At 38.3% G+C, this 14,344-nt stretch overlaps 1 long non-coding RNA gene across 1 annotated transcript; it reads right to left on the reverse strand.

Moving 5' to 3' along the window:
* Positions 1-233: 233 nt before the first annotated feature.
* LOC137396902 (uncharacterized) lies at positions 234-13,684 on the reverse strand. The gene is made up of 4 exons (XR_010978652.1): positions 13,282-13,684; positions 1,618-1,775; positions 1,358-1,461; positions 234-819 (listed from the first exon to the last, which is right to left on the reverse strand). It is a non-coding gene; the product is annotated as an uncharacterized lncRNA (long non-coding RNA).
* Positions 13,685-14,344: the final 660 nt, after the last annotated feature.

The following is a 14,344-nucleotide window of genomic DNA, read 5'->3' on the forward strand; positions in this document are numbered from 1 at the left end:
CTAGCTTCCACAGACAGAACTGCTACGAGATACCAACTATGACATGGCAAATTTAGATAGATTTGTTAGCAGCACAGATCAAAACTTTATATTTGATCAGAAATTGAATATTATATATATTTGAATAAACATGTGTATATAAATATATATATAACTATATATATACATTTATATATATACATAGACTAAATATATACATACATATATAATCTATACATAAAAGAGTTGGAGTGAATTGATGACACCTGACACGGGAATTCAGCAGAATATCACGGCAATCACGGACAGGTGCTCCACAAACTGGGAGCCATGAATAAACGTTCTTAAATATAATGGTGTTTAAAAGGAATCATGAAATAGTAGTGACTCTCTATGAAATGATGACAATAAGCAGGAGCTGATAGCAAAACTATGAAGCGATATGTGGGTGCAAAAACAGTGTTCTGTGAAATGTTACAACGAAAAAGTGCTATTTGAAATCGTTGTTTGAAATACATGTTGTGTCATTTACTACTTTATGATGGTAAGTCAATAAAGTGAATATAGTAACTGCTAATAACATGCTGACCAATCAATCCTGGACTTCAGTTAAGCAGATCGAAGCCATTCAGTTCCACATTTTTACAATTTGGCTGATTATTCTAACTGAAGCTTTTGATGTTAAAAGCTTCTCTTATGACTGTCTCACCTTGACCCACCCACACCTCATACCCGAATCAGAGGCCGGATAGTAATCCATGTCAAGCTGTTCAAGATCATCTGTTGGTATTTCTTGTTAAGAACTCCACTTCTGCCAGGGCCATTCTCATCCCAAGTGCACTGTACCAGTAACATATCATATAGTCTCTAAGTTTTAGCAAAACAATGATAAACCCTGAATAGAGTGGGTGACTTGAGAGTTATAAGCTCCCAGCCACCAAGTTGCATGAACACATTGCGTATGAAATGACGCAATAGGCAAAAGAAACTTTGTCAACTCAGACATTCCCAAATCTTGTCTGACACAAATGGAATGACAATATGACACTTCTCAGCTTATGCAATATCATCATTATCAAATTCAGCCAAACACAGTTGAATCAATAGAAATAAGGTTCGCAGTGAATAAATTGCATTTCTGGTAAACTAAACTCAAACAAAGTAACATCATAATAGCAAATTAGGTGCATATTTTTTACTCCACTAGGGAGTGCCATTATGCTTTCACCTTGACCTAATCTTAACAGATCAGGTTTAGATAGTGAAAAGGGTTATCTTACTTATGGATGCTGATCAGTTGAGACACAGTGCCGAAGTTGAGGGTGGTGGACTATTGGTTGGACATGATTTCAAATTATTAACGGAAGGGTGTGCTTACCAGTGATTGGCCAACAGCGGGGTTGATGAAGAAATTAGGCTCACAATTATCTGGCACATGATCAACAGAGTTTTCCAACTCATCTTCATAAAACTCCATTCTTTCTGAAACAAAGTAAAGTTTCTTTCTGCAAATTAAGTAATTATGAGAATAGGCTGATTGTGAAAACACTGTTTGATAAGATAACTCCCAATAAAGTAAACTGGAGAGAACTATACAAAAACCGCTAAATGATTAATAGTGCTGATGTTACAAGAGACCTAAGGTCAGGCTGTGGGCATGATGCAAATTTATTCCTTGCTGTCACACTAGTCATAGATACGGGCAGGGTGAGCCAAACTCTGGGATAACGTAATAGTATATTTAGATCAATTGAGCTGGCACTGTCACAGGTTCTCTAGCATCACTTTCTTCTGGTCTAAAAGAGATGAAACTTGGAACACAAATCTGATGTTTGTAATCATGCAACATTTCATAACTTCAAATGGTTGGTGGACAGAGGAGTAACACAGCCATACAACAGACCAACTAGAAATGAGGAAAGGTTACTATCATAGTCATACAGCTGAGAAGCTAGAAATGAGGAGAGAGGAATAACATAGTCAAATAACAGACAAGCTAAAAATGAGGACAGAGGACTAACATAGTCATATAACAGACCAGCTAGAAATGAGGAAGGAGAACTAACCTATCCATCCAACAAACCAACTAAACATAAACAAATAAACAACTAAAAGACCATTTAAAAATGAGGAGAGATTACTAACATAGTCATACAATAAACCGGCTAGAAATGAGCAGAGAAGACTAACATAGTTATACAACTGACCAGCTAGAAAGGAGGACAGATGACTAACATAGTCATACACCATTCAAACGAGAAATGATGAGAAAGGACTGACATAATCATGAAACAAACCAGCAAAAAACGCGGAGAGAACCCTAATGTAATCATACTACAGACTAGCTAGAAATGAGGAAGGAAAACGAACCTATCTATACAACAAACCAACTAAACATAAAAAAATAAACAACTAAACAACTGACAGACCAACTAGAAATTAGGAGAGATTACTAACCTAGTCATACAATAGACCAGCTAGAAATGAGCAGAGCAGACTAACATAGTTATACAACTGACAAGCTAGAACCGAGAAAGGAGAACTAATATAGTCATACAACGAACCTGCTAGAAATGGGAAAGTAGCACTAACCTATCCATACCACAAACCAACTAAAAATGAGGAAAGATTCCTATGATAGTAACACGCCTGACAACCTACAACTATGGAGAGATGACTCACATAGTCATATAACAGACCAGCTAGAAATGAGGAGAATAGTTTTGTCTGCGGTAAGTGACTTCATGTATGCTACTTCGTAGAACCTACTGTAGTAGTCTATGACGACTAGTATGTATTCTCCCGAAGGGAGTGGTCCAAGAAAATCGGCTGAAATTTCTTGCCAGGGCGCAATTGGTAAAGGAGTGGAACGCAGCGGTTCAGGATTTAAGCCTCGCCCTGTGATCTGGCAACCATGACAGGATTTGCAATGCTTTTCGGCTTTAGCCTCCATACCAGGCCACCAAACTTTAGTTCTGAGATTTTGCTTAGTTCCTACTTTACCCAGGTGACCTTCATGAGCAAGACATATGATTTGATTTCTCAGGGTTTTTGGAATTACGATTCTATCCCCTCTCAAAAGCACCCGCCCCACGACGCACAATTCGTCTTTCAAGGTTTTAAAAAGGGGAGGACCTTTAAAGTCGTGCCAATTTCTGAATTCGAGGCATTTCATCACCTCTGTTAATTCACCGTCCTTAACGACGGCTCGCTCAATCTGCCTAGCAGTTAAAGCACGCGGGGTGGAATCAATCACTACCCTACGAACTGCCAAGTCTTCTAACTGTGTCATAGTGAGAGTTTTACTGGTGTCTACAGTCATTAACCTAGACAAGGGGTCAGCAATATTGTTTCTTCCCCTAACATACCGACATTGAAGTCAAAAGGTTGTAATCTTAGCACCCATCTTTCAATACGAGCGCTGGGTTTGGATTTCTTACTATAAATACTGAGGAGAGGTTGGTGGTCAGTAACCAGATCGAACTTCAACCACAGCAAATAACATTGAAACCTTTCGCAGGCCCACACTAACCCGAGACCATCTTTTTCAGTCTGGCTATACCTACGTTCAATATCAGTGAGCGATCTACTAGCAAAGCTAATAATTCTAGGGACCCCATATTGGACCTGTACCAAAACTGCCCCTAAACCCACAGGCCCTGCGTCAGCTATGACCTTTGTTTTTGCTTTAACATCAAAGAATCCCAATGTTACATGACTTGCTATGGCCTTTTTGAGAAGATTGAACGCTTGGATCTGGTCAACCCCGTAATCAAACGGAACGTTTTTACAAGTAAGCCTTCTGAGAGGTTCCCTGATTTCGGCTAGGTTAGGAATGAATTTTCCACAGTAAATAACAAGGCCCATAAAAGATCTAACTTCGGAAACATCCCTTGGAGGTGTGGCATTCAGGATGTCTCTAACTTTATTTTCACCTGGGGCCACCCCATTACTGGAGAGTTTATGGCCTAGGAACTCCATCTCGCTTACACCGAACTTGCACTTCTCTTTATTTAGAGTGAGTCCACAGTTTGACAGACGTTTGAAAACGTCGTTTAGCCTTTGGTCGTGTTCGTTCTTTGACGAGCCATGTACAACCAAGTCATCACTCATATTAGTGACTCCCGGGATACCAGCAACGATCTTATGGATTTCGCTCTGATAAACCTTCGGCGCAGCGTTAATGCCGAACATAAGGCGTTCGTATCGGTACAATCCGATATGCGTGTTAAATGTAGTTATGTCTCGACTGTTTTCGTGTAGCTGAATTTGATGTAATTCCCACTTTAGGTCTAGTTTACTGAACACTTTGGATTGATTCATATCCAAAAGCATCTCATCTATAGTGGGGATAGGGTGTATCTGCCTCTTTATTGCAGTATTTGCCTGGCGCATGTCAACACACAAGCGGATGTCTCCGTTCGGTTTAGGTACTATAACCGCCGGACTAACCCAATCAGATGGTTTATCTACCCTCTCAATTATCCCGCTGTCAACTAATTCTTGGAGTTTGTGTTCAACCTTCTCTCGTAGGCCAAAAGGGACCCTCCTATAGGGCTGAATGACAGGTTTAACTGATTTGTCTATTTTTAGTTTCAGTTCATAGTCTTTGAGTAGGCCTACCCCATCAAACACTTCTGGGTATTTGTTGCACAGTTCTGTATAAACAAGATCAACACAGTTGTTTACATGTAGGCCTATTTTTAGTACCCCTAGAGCCTTGGCAGTTTCCCTACCTAGCAGTGCGTCCGCAGCGTGGTCCACTACTACGAACTCCGATTGGATTCCACCACCTGTGCCTTCACATTTGGCAATTGCATCAAAAATCCCTATTACGGTTAGAGGTTGGTCAGCAGCATATGGGTATATGGCTTTATCAGCCTTTTTACTGGTACATGGAATTTGTTGCTTTTTAGCGTTTTCCCACAGGTCTCGACCTATAAGGTTGCAGTCACTGCCAGAGTCGATGATAAAATTCATAACCACACCCCCGACATTTACGTTGATTTTGTCTCTGTTGGACGAGGTTGAATTGACAATAAAGGCATACATATTCCCATTGCTACCAACATGACTGTCTTGATTACTAGGCTGGTTAGCTTGGTTATTAGGGTTTGCTTGGGACTGGTCACTTAACTGATGTACCTGGTTACGGTTTTCGCGGCCACGCCCCCTAAAATTCCCTCTACCTCGACCTCTGCTAGGTTGGTTGCCATTTTTAGTTTTACATTTGGACTCGTAATGTTCTCGCCCGCCACATTTGCTGCAAACTTTACCTCTAGCCGGGCATTTAGGGTCGCTACCAACATGTCCATAATTACAACACTTGTAGCATTCAACATTTGACTGAGGTGTGCTGTTTGAACTCGACCTATAGCTATTGTTAGTCTTGGAAGACACATGATACACTTGTGTTGTACTTGAGCCTGCCTTCACTTCCCTACTTTGGCTATCAACAGCTTCCATATTGGCAGCGATTTCCAACAGTTTTTCCAGTGTCAAATCTGAGCCTTTACCCAACAGTTTTGATCTCAAAATATCTGACCTGCAAGTACTGACCACTTGGTCTTTAATTTCTATCGAAACATTGGCGTATTCGCACCCTTCTGCAGTGTCCCGTAGCCGTGCTACGTACTGCGCTATTGACTCATCAGATTTTTGAGCGCATTTTCTGAATAAGTGTCTTTGGAAAGTAGGGTTAGGGGCTATGACAAAGTGTTTAGCAAGTGCGTCTATGGCGGCTTGATAATTATCAACTCCAACCTGATTGTCTAAGGTTTTAAATACAGTGCAGACTTTGGCACCCGCAGTATACAGCATTGAAGCTTTGCGTCAAGCACGTTTTTCTGTCAAATCTGCATCATTTTCACCATCATTTGGATTATTTGTCAAACCTCTACAATCGGCATACGCTTCAAATTCTTCCAGCCATTGTTTCCACCGCAAGGAAACAGCGTTAGCATTTCCCTCTAAGTCAAATTTGGGTGGGCCTCTAAGCTCACTAAACTCTGTATTATTCCCTATCCCAAGGTGAAACAAAAAATATTCTCAAATTATTAATGCTTAAATACTTAGCTTTTATCTTTACGTAGATCCGTTGTTGTTCCTCGCCGCCATTGTTGTGTCTGTCAGTTAGTAGCTGGCAATTATCATTTACTAACAGGATCAGACAGATTAGATTGCTGTTTGTTTGGTTTATTATCTCTTATGAAATGCAGGTGTGTACTCTGCGATGTCCACGAGGTAAGAGAAAGAAGTATTGATCCAGGTCGGCAACCTGGTTACATAACGTGTTGATGAGCAGTATAAATTGCAATAGTATCACTACGCAACAAGTACTATTATAATCATACAGTTCACAAGCTAGAAATGAGAAGAGAAGACTAACATAGTCATAAAACAGACCAACTAGAAATGAGGAAGGGGAACTAACCTATCCATACAACAAACCAACTAGAAATGATGAAAGATTCCTATGATAGTAACACGCCTGACAACCTACAATTATGGAGAGAGGACTCACATAACATTCATATAACAGACCAGCTAGAAATGAGGAAAGAATACTATCATAGTCATACAGCTGGCAAGCTAGAAATGAGGAGAGAAGACTAACATAGTCATACAACACTAGAAACGCGGAAAGAACCCTACTATAATCATACAACAGACCAGCTAGAAATGAGGAGAGAAGACTAACATAGTCATACAACAAGCCAACTAAACATAAACAAATAAACAACTAAACAACTAACAGACCAACTAGAAATGAGGAGAGATTACTAACATAGTAATACAATAAACCAGCTAGAAATGAGCAGAGAAGACTACCATAGTTATACAACTGACAAGCTAGAAATGAGGACAGAGGACTAACATAGTCATATAACACATCAACTAAAATTGACGAAAGCGGACTAACATAGTCATACAACAGCACAGCTAGGAATGAGGAGAGAAGACTCCCATAGTCAAATAACAGTCTGGCTGAAAATATGGAGACAGGACTAACATAGTCATATAAAAGACCATCTAGAAATGCGAGACGGCTAACATAGTTATATTGTTGTTCAAACCAACTAGAGATGATGACAGTTGACTAGCATAGTCATACACCACTCGAACTAGAAATGATGAGAAAGGACTAGCATAATCATGAAACAAACCAGCAAAAAACGCGGAGAGAACCCTAATATAATCATACTACAGACCAGCTACAAATCAGGAAAGAGAACTGACATATCTATACAACAAACCAACTAAACATAAACAAATAAACAACTGCACGACTAACAGACCAGCTAGAAATGAGGAAAGATTACTATCATAGTCATACAGCTGAGAAGCTAGAAATGAGGAGAGAGGAATAACATAGTCAAATAACAAACAACCTAAATATGAGCACAGAGGACTAACATAGTCATGAAAAAGACCAGCTAAAAATGACAAAGGAAAAGTAACCTACCCATACAACAAACCAACTAGAAATTCAGAAAGACTACTATCCTAGTTATACAACTGACCAGCTAGAAAGGAGGACAGATGACTAACATAGTCATACACCACTCGAACTAGAAATGATGAGAAAGGACTAACATAATCATGAAACAACCAGCAAGAAACGCGGAGAGAACTATAATCATACTACAGACCAGCTACAAATCAGGAAAGAGAACTGACATATCCATACAACAAACCAACTAAACATAAACAAATAAACAACTGCATGACTAACAGACCAGCTAGAAATGAGGAAAGATTACTATCATAGTCATACAGCTGAGAAGCTAGAAATGAGGAGAGAGGAATAACATAGTCAAATAACAAACAACCTAAATATGAGCACAGAGGACTAACATAGTCATGAAAAAGACCAGCTAAAAATGACAAAGGAAAAGTAACCTACCCATACAACAAACCAACTAGAAATTAAGAAAGACTACTATCCTAGTTATACAACTGACCAGCTAGAAAGGAGGACAGATGACTAACATAGTCATACACCACTCGAACTAGAAATGATGAGAAAGGACTAACATAATCATGAAACAACCAGCAAGAAACGCGGAAAGAACTATAATCATACTACAGACCAGCTACAAATCAGGAAAGAGAACTGACATATCCATACAAAAAACCAACTAAACATAAACAAATAAACAACTGCACGACTAACAGACCAGCTAGAAATGAGGAAAGATTACTATCATAGTCATACAGCTGAGAAACTATAAATGAGGAGAGAGGAATAACATAGTCAAATAACAGACAAGCTGAAAATGAGGACAGAGGACTAACATAGTCATGAAACAGACCAGCTAGAAATGACAATGGAAAACTAACCTACCCATACAACAAACCAACTAGAAGTTAAGAAAAGATTACTATCCTAGTCATACAACTGACAAGCTAGAAATGAGGAGAGATTACTAAAATAGTCATGCAATAGACCAGCTAGAAATGAGCAGAGAAGACTAACATGGTTATACAACTGACCAGCTAGAAAGGAGGACATATGACTAACATAGTCATATAACAGACCAACTAGAAATGAGGAAGGAGAACTAACCTATCCATGCAACAAACCGACTAAAACGAGGAAAGATTCCTATCATAGTCATACAACTGAGAAGCTAGAAATGAAGAAAGATTACTATCATATTCATACAACTAACAAGCTAGAAATGAGGAGAGAAGACTAGCATAGCCATACAAAAGGCCACCTAGAAATATGGAGAGGACTTACATATTCATATAACAGACCAGCTAGAAATATGGAGAGACTACTAACATAGTCATACAATAGACCAGCTAGAAATGAGCAGAGAAGACTAACATAGTTATACAACTGACCAGCTAGAGAGGAGGACAGATGACTAACATAGTCATACACAACTCGAACGCGAAATGATGAGAAAGGACTGACATAATCATGAAACAGACCTGCAAGAAACGCGGAGAGAACCCAAATATGATCATACTACAGACTAGCTAGAAATGAGGAAGGAAAACGAACCTATCCATCCAACAAACGAACTAAACATAAAAAATAAACAACTAAACAACTAATAGACCAACTAGAAATGAGGAGAGATTACTAACATAGTCATACCATAGACCAGCTAGAAATGAGCAGAGAAGACTAACATAGTTATACAAGTGACAAGCTAGAAATGAGGACAGAAAACTACCATAGTCATACAACGGACTTGCTAGAAATGGGAAAGGAGAACTAGCCTATCCATTCAACAAACCAACTAAAAATGATGAGATATTACTATCATAGTAACACACCTGACAAGCTACAATTATGGAGAGGAGACTCACATAGTCATATAACAGTCCAGCTAGAAATGAAGGAGAAGTAACCTATCCATACAACAAACCAACTAGTCATGTGGATATATTACGATCATAGTCAGACAACTGACAAGCTAGAAATATGGAGAGAGGACAAACATAGTCATAAAACAGACCAGCTAGAAATGAAGGAGAAGTGACCTATCCATACAACAAACCAACTAGTCATGTGGAAACATTATGATCATAGTCAGAAAACTGACAAGCTAGAAATATGGAGAGAGGACTAACATAGTCATAAAACAGACCAGCTAGAAATTAAGGAGAAGTAACCTATCCATACAACAAAACAACTAGTCATGTGAAAACATTACGATCATAGTCAGACAACTGACAAGCTAGAAATATGAAGAGAGAGGACTAACATAGTCATATAACTGAAAAGCTAGAAATGAGGACAGACGATTAACATAGCCATATAACAGACCAGCTAAAAATGAGGAAAGCTTGCAATCATAGTCATACAACTGACAAGCTAGAGGTGGGGAAAGAGGACTAACATAGTCATATAATAAACTAGCTAGAAATGAGGACATGGCACTAACAAAGTCATATAACTGACCAGCTAGAAATGAGGAGAGATTACTAACACAGTCATACAATAGACCAGCTAGAAATGAGCAGAGAAGACTAACATGGTTATACAGCTGACCAGCTAGAAAGGAGGACAGATGACAAACATAGTCATACAACGGACTTGCTAGAAATGAGGAAGGAGAACTAACTTATTCATACAACAAACCGACTAAAAATGAGGAAAGATTCCTATCATAGTAATACACCTGACAAGCTACAATTATGGAGAGAGAACTAACAGTCATATAACAGACCAGCCAGAAATGAAGAAGTAACCTATCCATACAACAAACCAACTAATCATGTAGAAATATTACGATCATAGTCATACAACAGACCAGCTAGAAACGAGGAGAGATGAGTAACATAGTCAAATAACAGACCAGCTTGAAGTGAGAACAGAGTACTAATATAGTCATATAACAGACTAGCTAGAGATAACAAAAGAGAACTAACCTATCCATACAACAAACCAACTAAAAATGAGGAAAGATTACTATCACATGTAGTCGTAAACTGACCAGCTAGAAATAAGGAGAGAGAAGACTCACAGAGTCAAATAACAGACAAGCTAGAAATGAGAACAAAGGACTAACATAGCTATTATGCATGAAAGACAACCATTATAGTTATATAACAGACCAGCTACAAAAGACCAAATATTAATAACATAGTCATACAGACATACAATTGCCAAGCAAGAAATGATTAAAGAGGACCAACGTAGTCATATAACAGACCAGCTAGAAATGAGGAGAGACAACCATTATAGTCATACAACAGACCAGCTACAAAAGACTAAATATTAATAACATAGTCATACAGTCTAATACAATTGACAAGCAAGAAATGATTGCAGAGCACCAACGTAGTCATATAACAGACCAGCTAGAAATGAAGAAAGACAACCATTATAGTCATACAACAGACCAGCTAAAAAAGACTAAATATTAATAACATAGTCATACAGTCTAATACAATTGACAAGCAAGAAATGATTGCAGAGCACCAACGTAGTCATGTAACAGACCAGCTAGAAAATATGAAAGACGACTATTATAGTAATACAACAGACAAGCTACAAAAGACTAAATATTAATAACATAGTCATACAGTCATACAATTGACAAGCAAGAAATGATTGCAGAGTACCAACGTAGTCATATAACAGACCAGCTAGAAATGAGGAGAGATTACTAACATAGTCATACAATAGACCAGCTAGAAATGAGCAGAGAAGACTAACATGGTTATACAACTAACCAGCTAGAAGGGAGGACAGATGACTAACATAGTCATATAACAGACCAACTAGAAATGATAAAGGAGAACTAACTTATCCATACAACAAACCGACTAAAATGAGTAAAGATTCCTATCATACTAAGACACCTGACAAGCTACAATTATGGAGAGACAACTAACAGTCATATCACAGACCAGCTAGAAATGAAGGAGAAGTAACCTATCCATACAACAAACCAACTAATCATGTGGAAATATTACGATCATAGTCATACAACTGACAAGCTAGAAGTGGGTAAAGAGGACTAACAAAGTCATAGAACAGATCAACTAGAAATGAGGAGAGATAACTAGCGTAGTCATACAATAGACCAGCAAGAAATGAGCAGAGAAGACTAAAATAGTTATACAACTGACAAGCTAAAAAGGAGGACAGACGACTAACATAGTCATGCACCACTCGAACTAGAAATGATGAGAAAGGACTGACATAATCATGAAACAAACCAGCAAGAAACGCGGAGAGAACCCAAATATCATCATACTACAGACCAGCTAGAAATGAGGAAGGAGAACTAACCTAGCCGTACAACAAACCAACTAAAAATGTGGAAAGATTACTATCATAGTAATACACCTGACAAGCAACAATTATGGAGAGAGGACTCACACAGTCATATAACAGACCAGCTAGAAATGAAGGAGAAGTAACTTATCCATACAACAAACCAACTACTCATGTGGAAACATTATGATCATAGTCAGACAACTGACAAGCTATAAATATGGAGAGAGGACTAACATAGTCATATAACTGAAAAGCTAAAAATGAGGTCAGACGATTAACATAGCCATATAACAGACCAGCTAAAAATGAGGAAAGATTGCAATCATAGTCATACAACTGACAAGCTAGATGTGGGGAAAGAGGACTAACATAGTCATATAACAAACTAGCTAGAAATGAGGACATGGCACTAACAAAGTCATATAACTGACCAGCTAGAAATGAGGAAAGATTACTAACACAGTCATACAATAGACCAGCTAGAAATGAGCAGAGAAGACTAACATGGTTATACAGCTGACCAGCTAGAAAGGAGGACAGATGACAAACATAGTCATACAACGGACTTGCTAGAAATGAGGAAGGAGAACTAACTTATTCATACAACAAACCGATTAAAAATGAAGAAAGATTCCTATCATAGTAATACACCTGCCAAGCTACAATTATGGAGAGACAACTAACAGTCATATAACAGACCAGCTAGAAATGAAGGAGAAGTAACCTATCCATACAACAAACCAACTAATCATGTGGAAATATTACGATCATAGTCATTCAACTGACAAGCTAGAAATGATGAGAGAGGAGTAACATAGTCAAATAACAGACCAGCTTGAAGTGAGAACAGAGGACTAACATAGCTATTATGCATGAAACACAACCATTATAGTTATACAACAGACCAGCTACAAAAGACCAAATATTAATAACATAGTCATACATTCATACAATTGCCAAGCAAGAAATGATTAAAGAGGACCAACGTAGTCATATAACAGACCAGCTAGAAATGAAGAAAGACAACCATTATAGTCATACAACAGACCAGCTACAAAAGACTAAATATTAATAACATAGTCATACAGTCTAATACAATTGACAAGCAAGAAATGATTGCAGAGTACCAACGTAGTCATATAACAGACCAGCTAGAAATGAAGAAAGACAACCATTATAGTCATACAACAGACAAGCTGGAAATAAGGAGACAAGACTAACAGCCATACAATATACTAACTAGAAATGAATGGGGAGGACTAACGTAGTCATACAATATACTAACTAGAAATGAAGGGGGAGGACTAACGTAGTCATACAATATACTAACTAGAAATGAAGAGGGAGGACTAACGTAGTCATGCAACAGACTAGCTAGTAATGAGAAAATATTGCCAAAATAGTCATACAAGAGAACAGCGAGGAGCGAAGAGAGACGACTAACATAGATATATAGCACACTAAACACAAATGAAGAGATAGGACTAACATAGTCACATAATAGACCAGCTAGAAATGAGAAGGGGTTAAGAAAGTCAACAGAGCTGCCGTACCCTGCTCCGGTAGGTTGGTAATCTTTCTTTCGTCCTCCCTAGCCTTATCACCTTTTGCGCTGTGCAGTTCCTTTGGACCAGTTCATATTCCCTCGCATTCTCTTCACCAAATTCACTCCGGTATATCTGTCAAGTGACGAGTTCAAAATAATATTTTATCTATAAGAGTACAATTATCGTTCTGATCATCACCAACTAGTTATCCTATGCCAAGCCTCTATTGACATAATATAAGTATCATACCTCTATTAAACTTTTCAGTTATACCTATTAATCACAGAGAGAAAAAAAACACTCAAAACGAGGATTAGAAACTCCAAATCAATAATCATGGGTTGACGACTCTGAGAAGTGTAGGCTTGACTGTGCGTTTCAGTCCAAGTGATGCATACTAGATATTAGGTGTAGTTACACTAAACAAGTTATTTGCTAGTAATAAATTATATTGATCATGCAAGCTCGGAAATCCTACTTAAGGCTTCAGAGGTGTTTTTTCCAACTTCACCAGTTCCGCAAACCATAGATGAACCTCATGTGAAAGCTTTCTCTTTCAAAAAGCTGGTAGTGCACAAACATGTGCACTACATGAATGCTGTTCCGAAAAAAAAACAAAGCACTTGCCCAGAACTTTTACGAACATATACTGCCTATATTGTGAGAGCTGATCAAGCGAATCCTCATGCAATTTTTAGCATACAATTGTCCACCTCTACCCTTGACACTATGAATTGCACCATATATAGGTCCATAGACTTTTATTCAATCCCAGTCCATGTTCTGTATGGCCAGTTACTGTGTCTTCTCATCCGTCTATTCGGCATCGTCATCATGTTCACCCCAGTAGTGATCATCGTGAGCTTCCTGGTCATACGGAGTTGCTAAAATGTTTTTGAAAACAGAGCTTATCTCTAGCATTAGCTTCAAACTTGTTCTTGTGACACCAACTCTACTTAAAATAAACTCTTACATCAGAATCTATGTACACTGAAACCCTTTAGAATGGATGTTATACTAAAGGTGCATTAATATGTTGATAACGTTGTTTGGGCGTGACAAGAGTGAG

Source organism: Watersipora subatra, chromosome 5, assembly GCF_963576615.1.
Source record: "Watersipora subatra chromosome 5, tzWatSuba1.1, whole genome shotgun sequence".
Taxonomy (NCBI): domain Eukaryota; kingdom Metazoa; phylum Bryozoa; class Gymnolaemata; order Cheilostomatida; family Watersiporidae; genus Watersipora; species Watersipora subatra.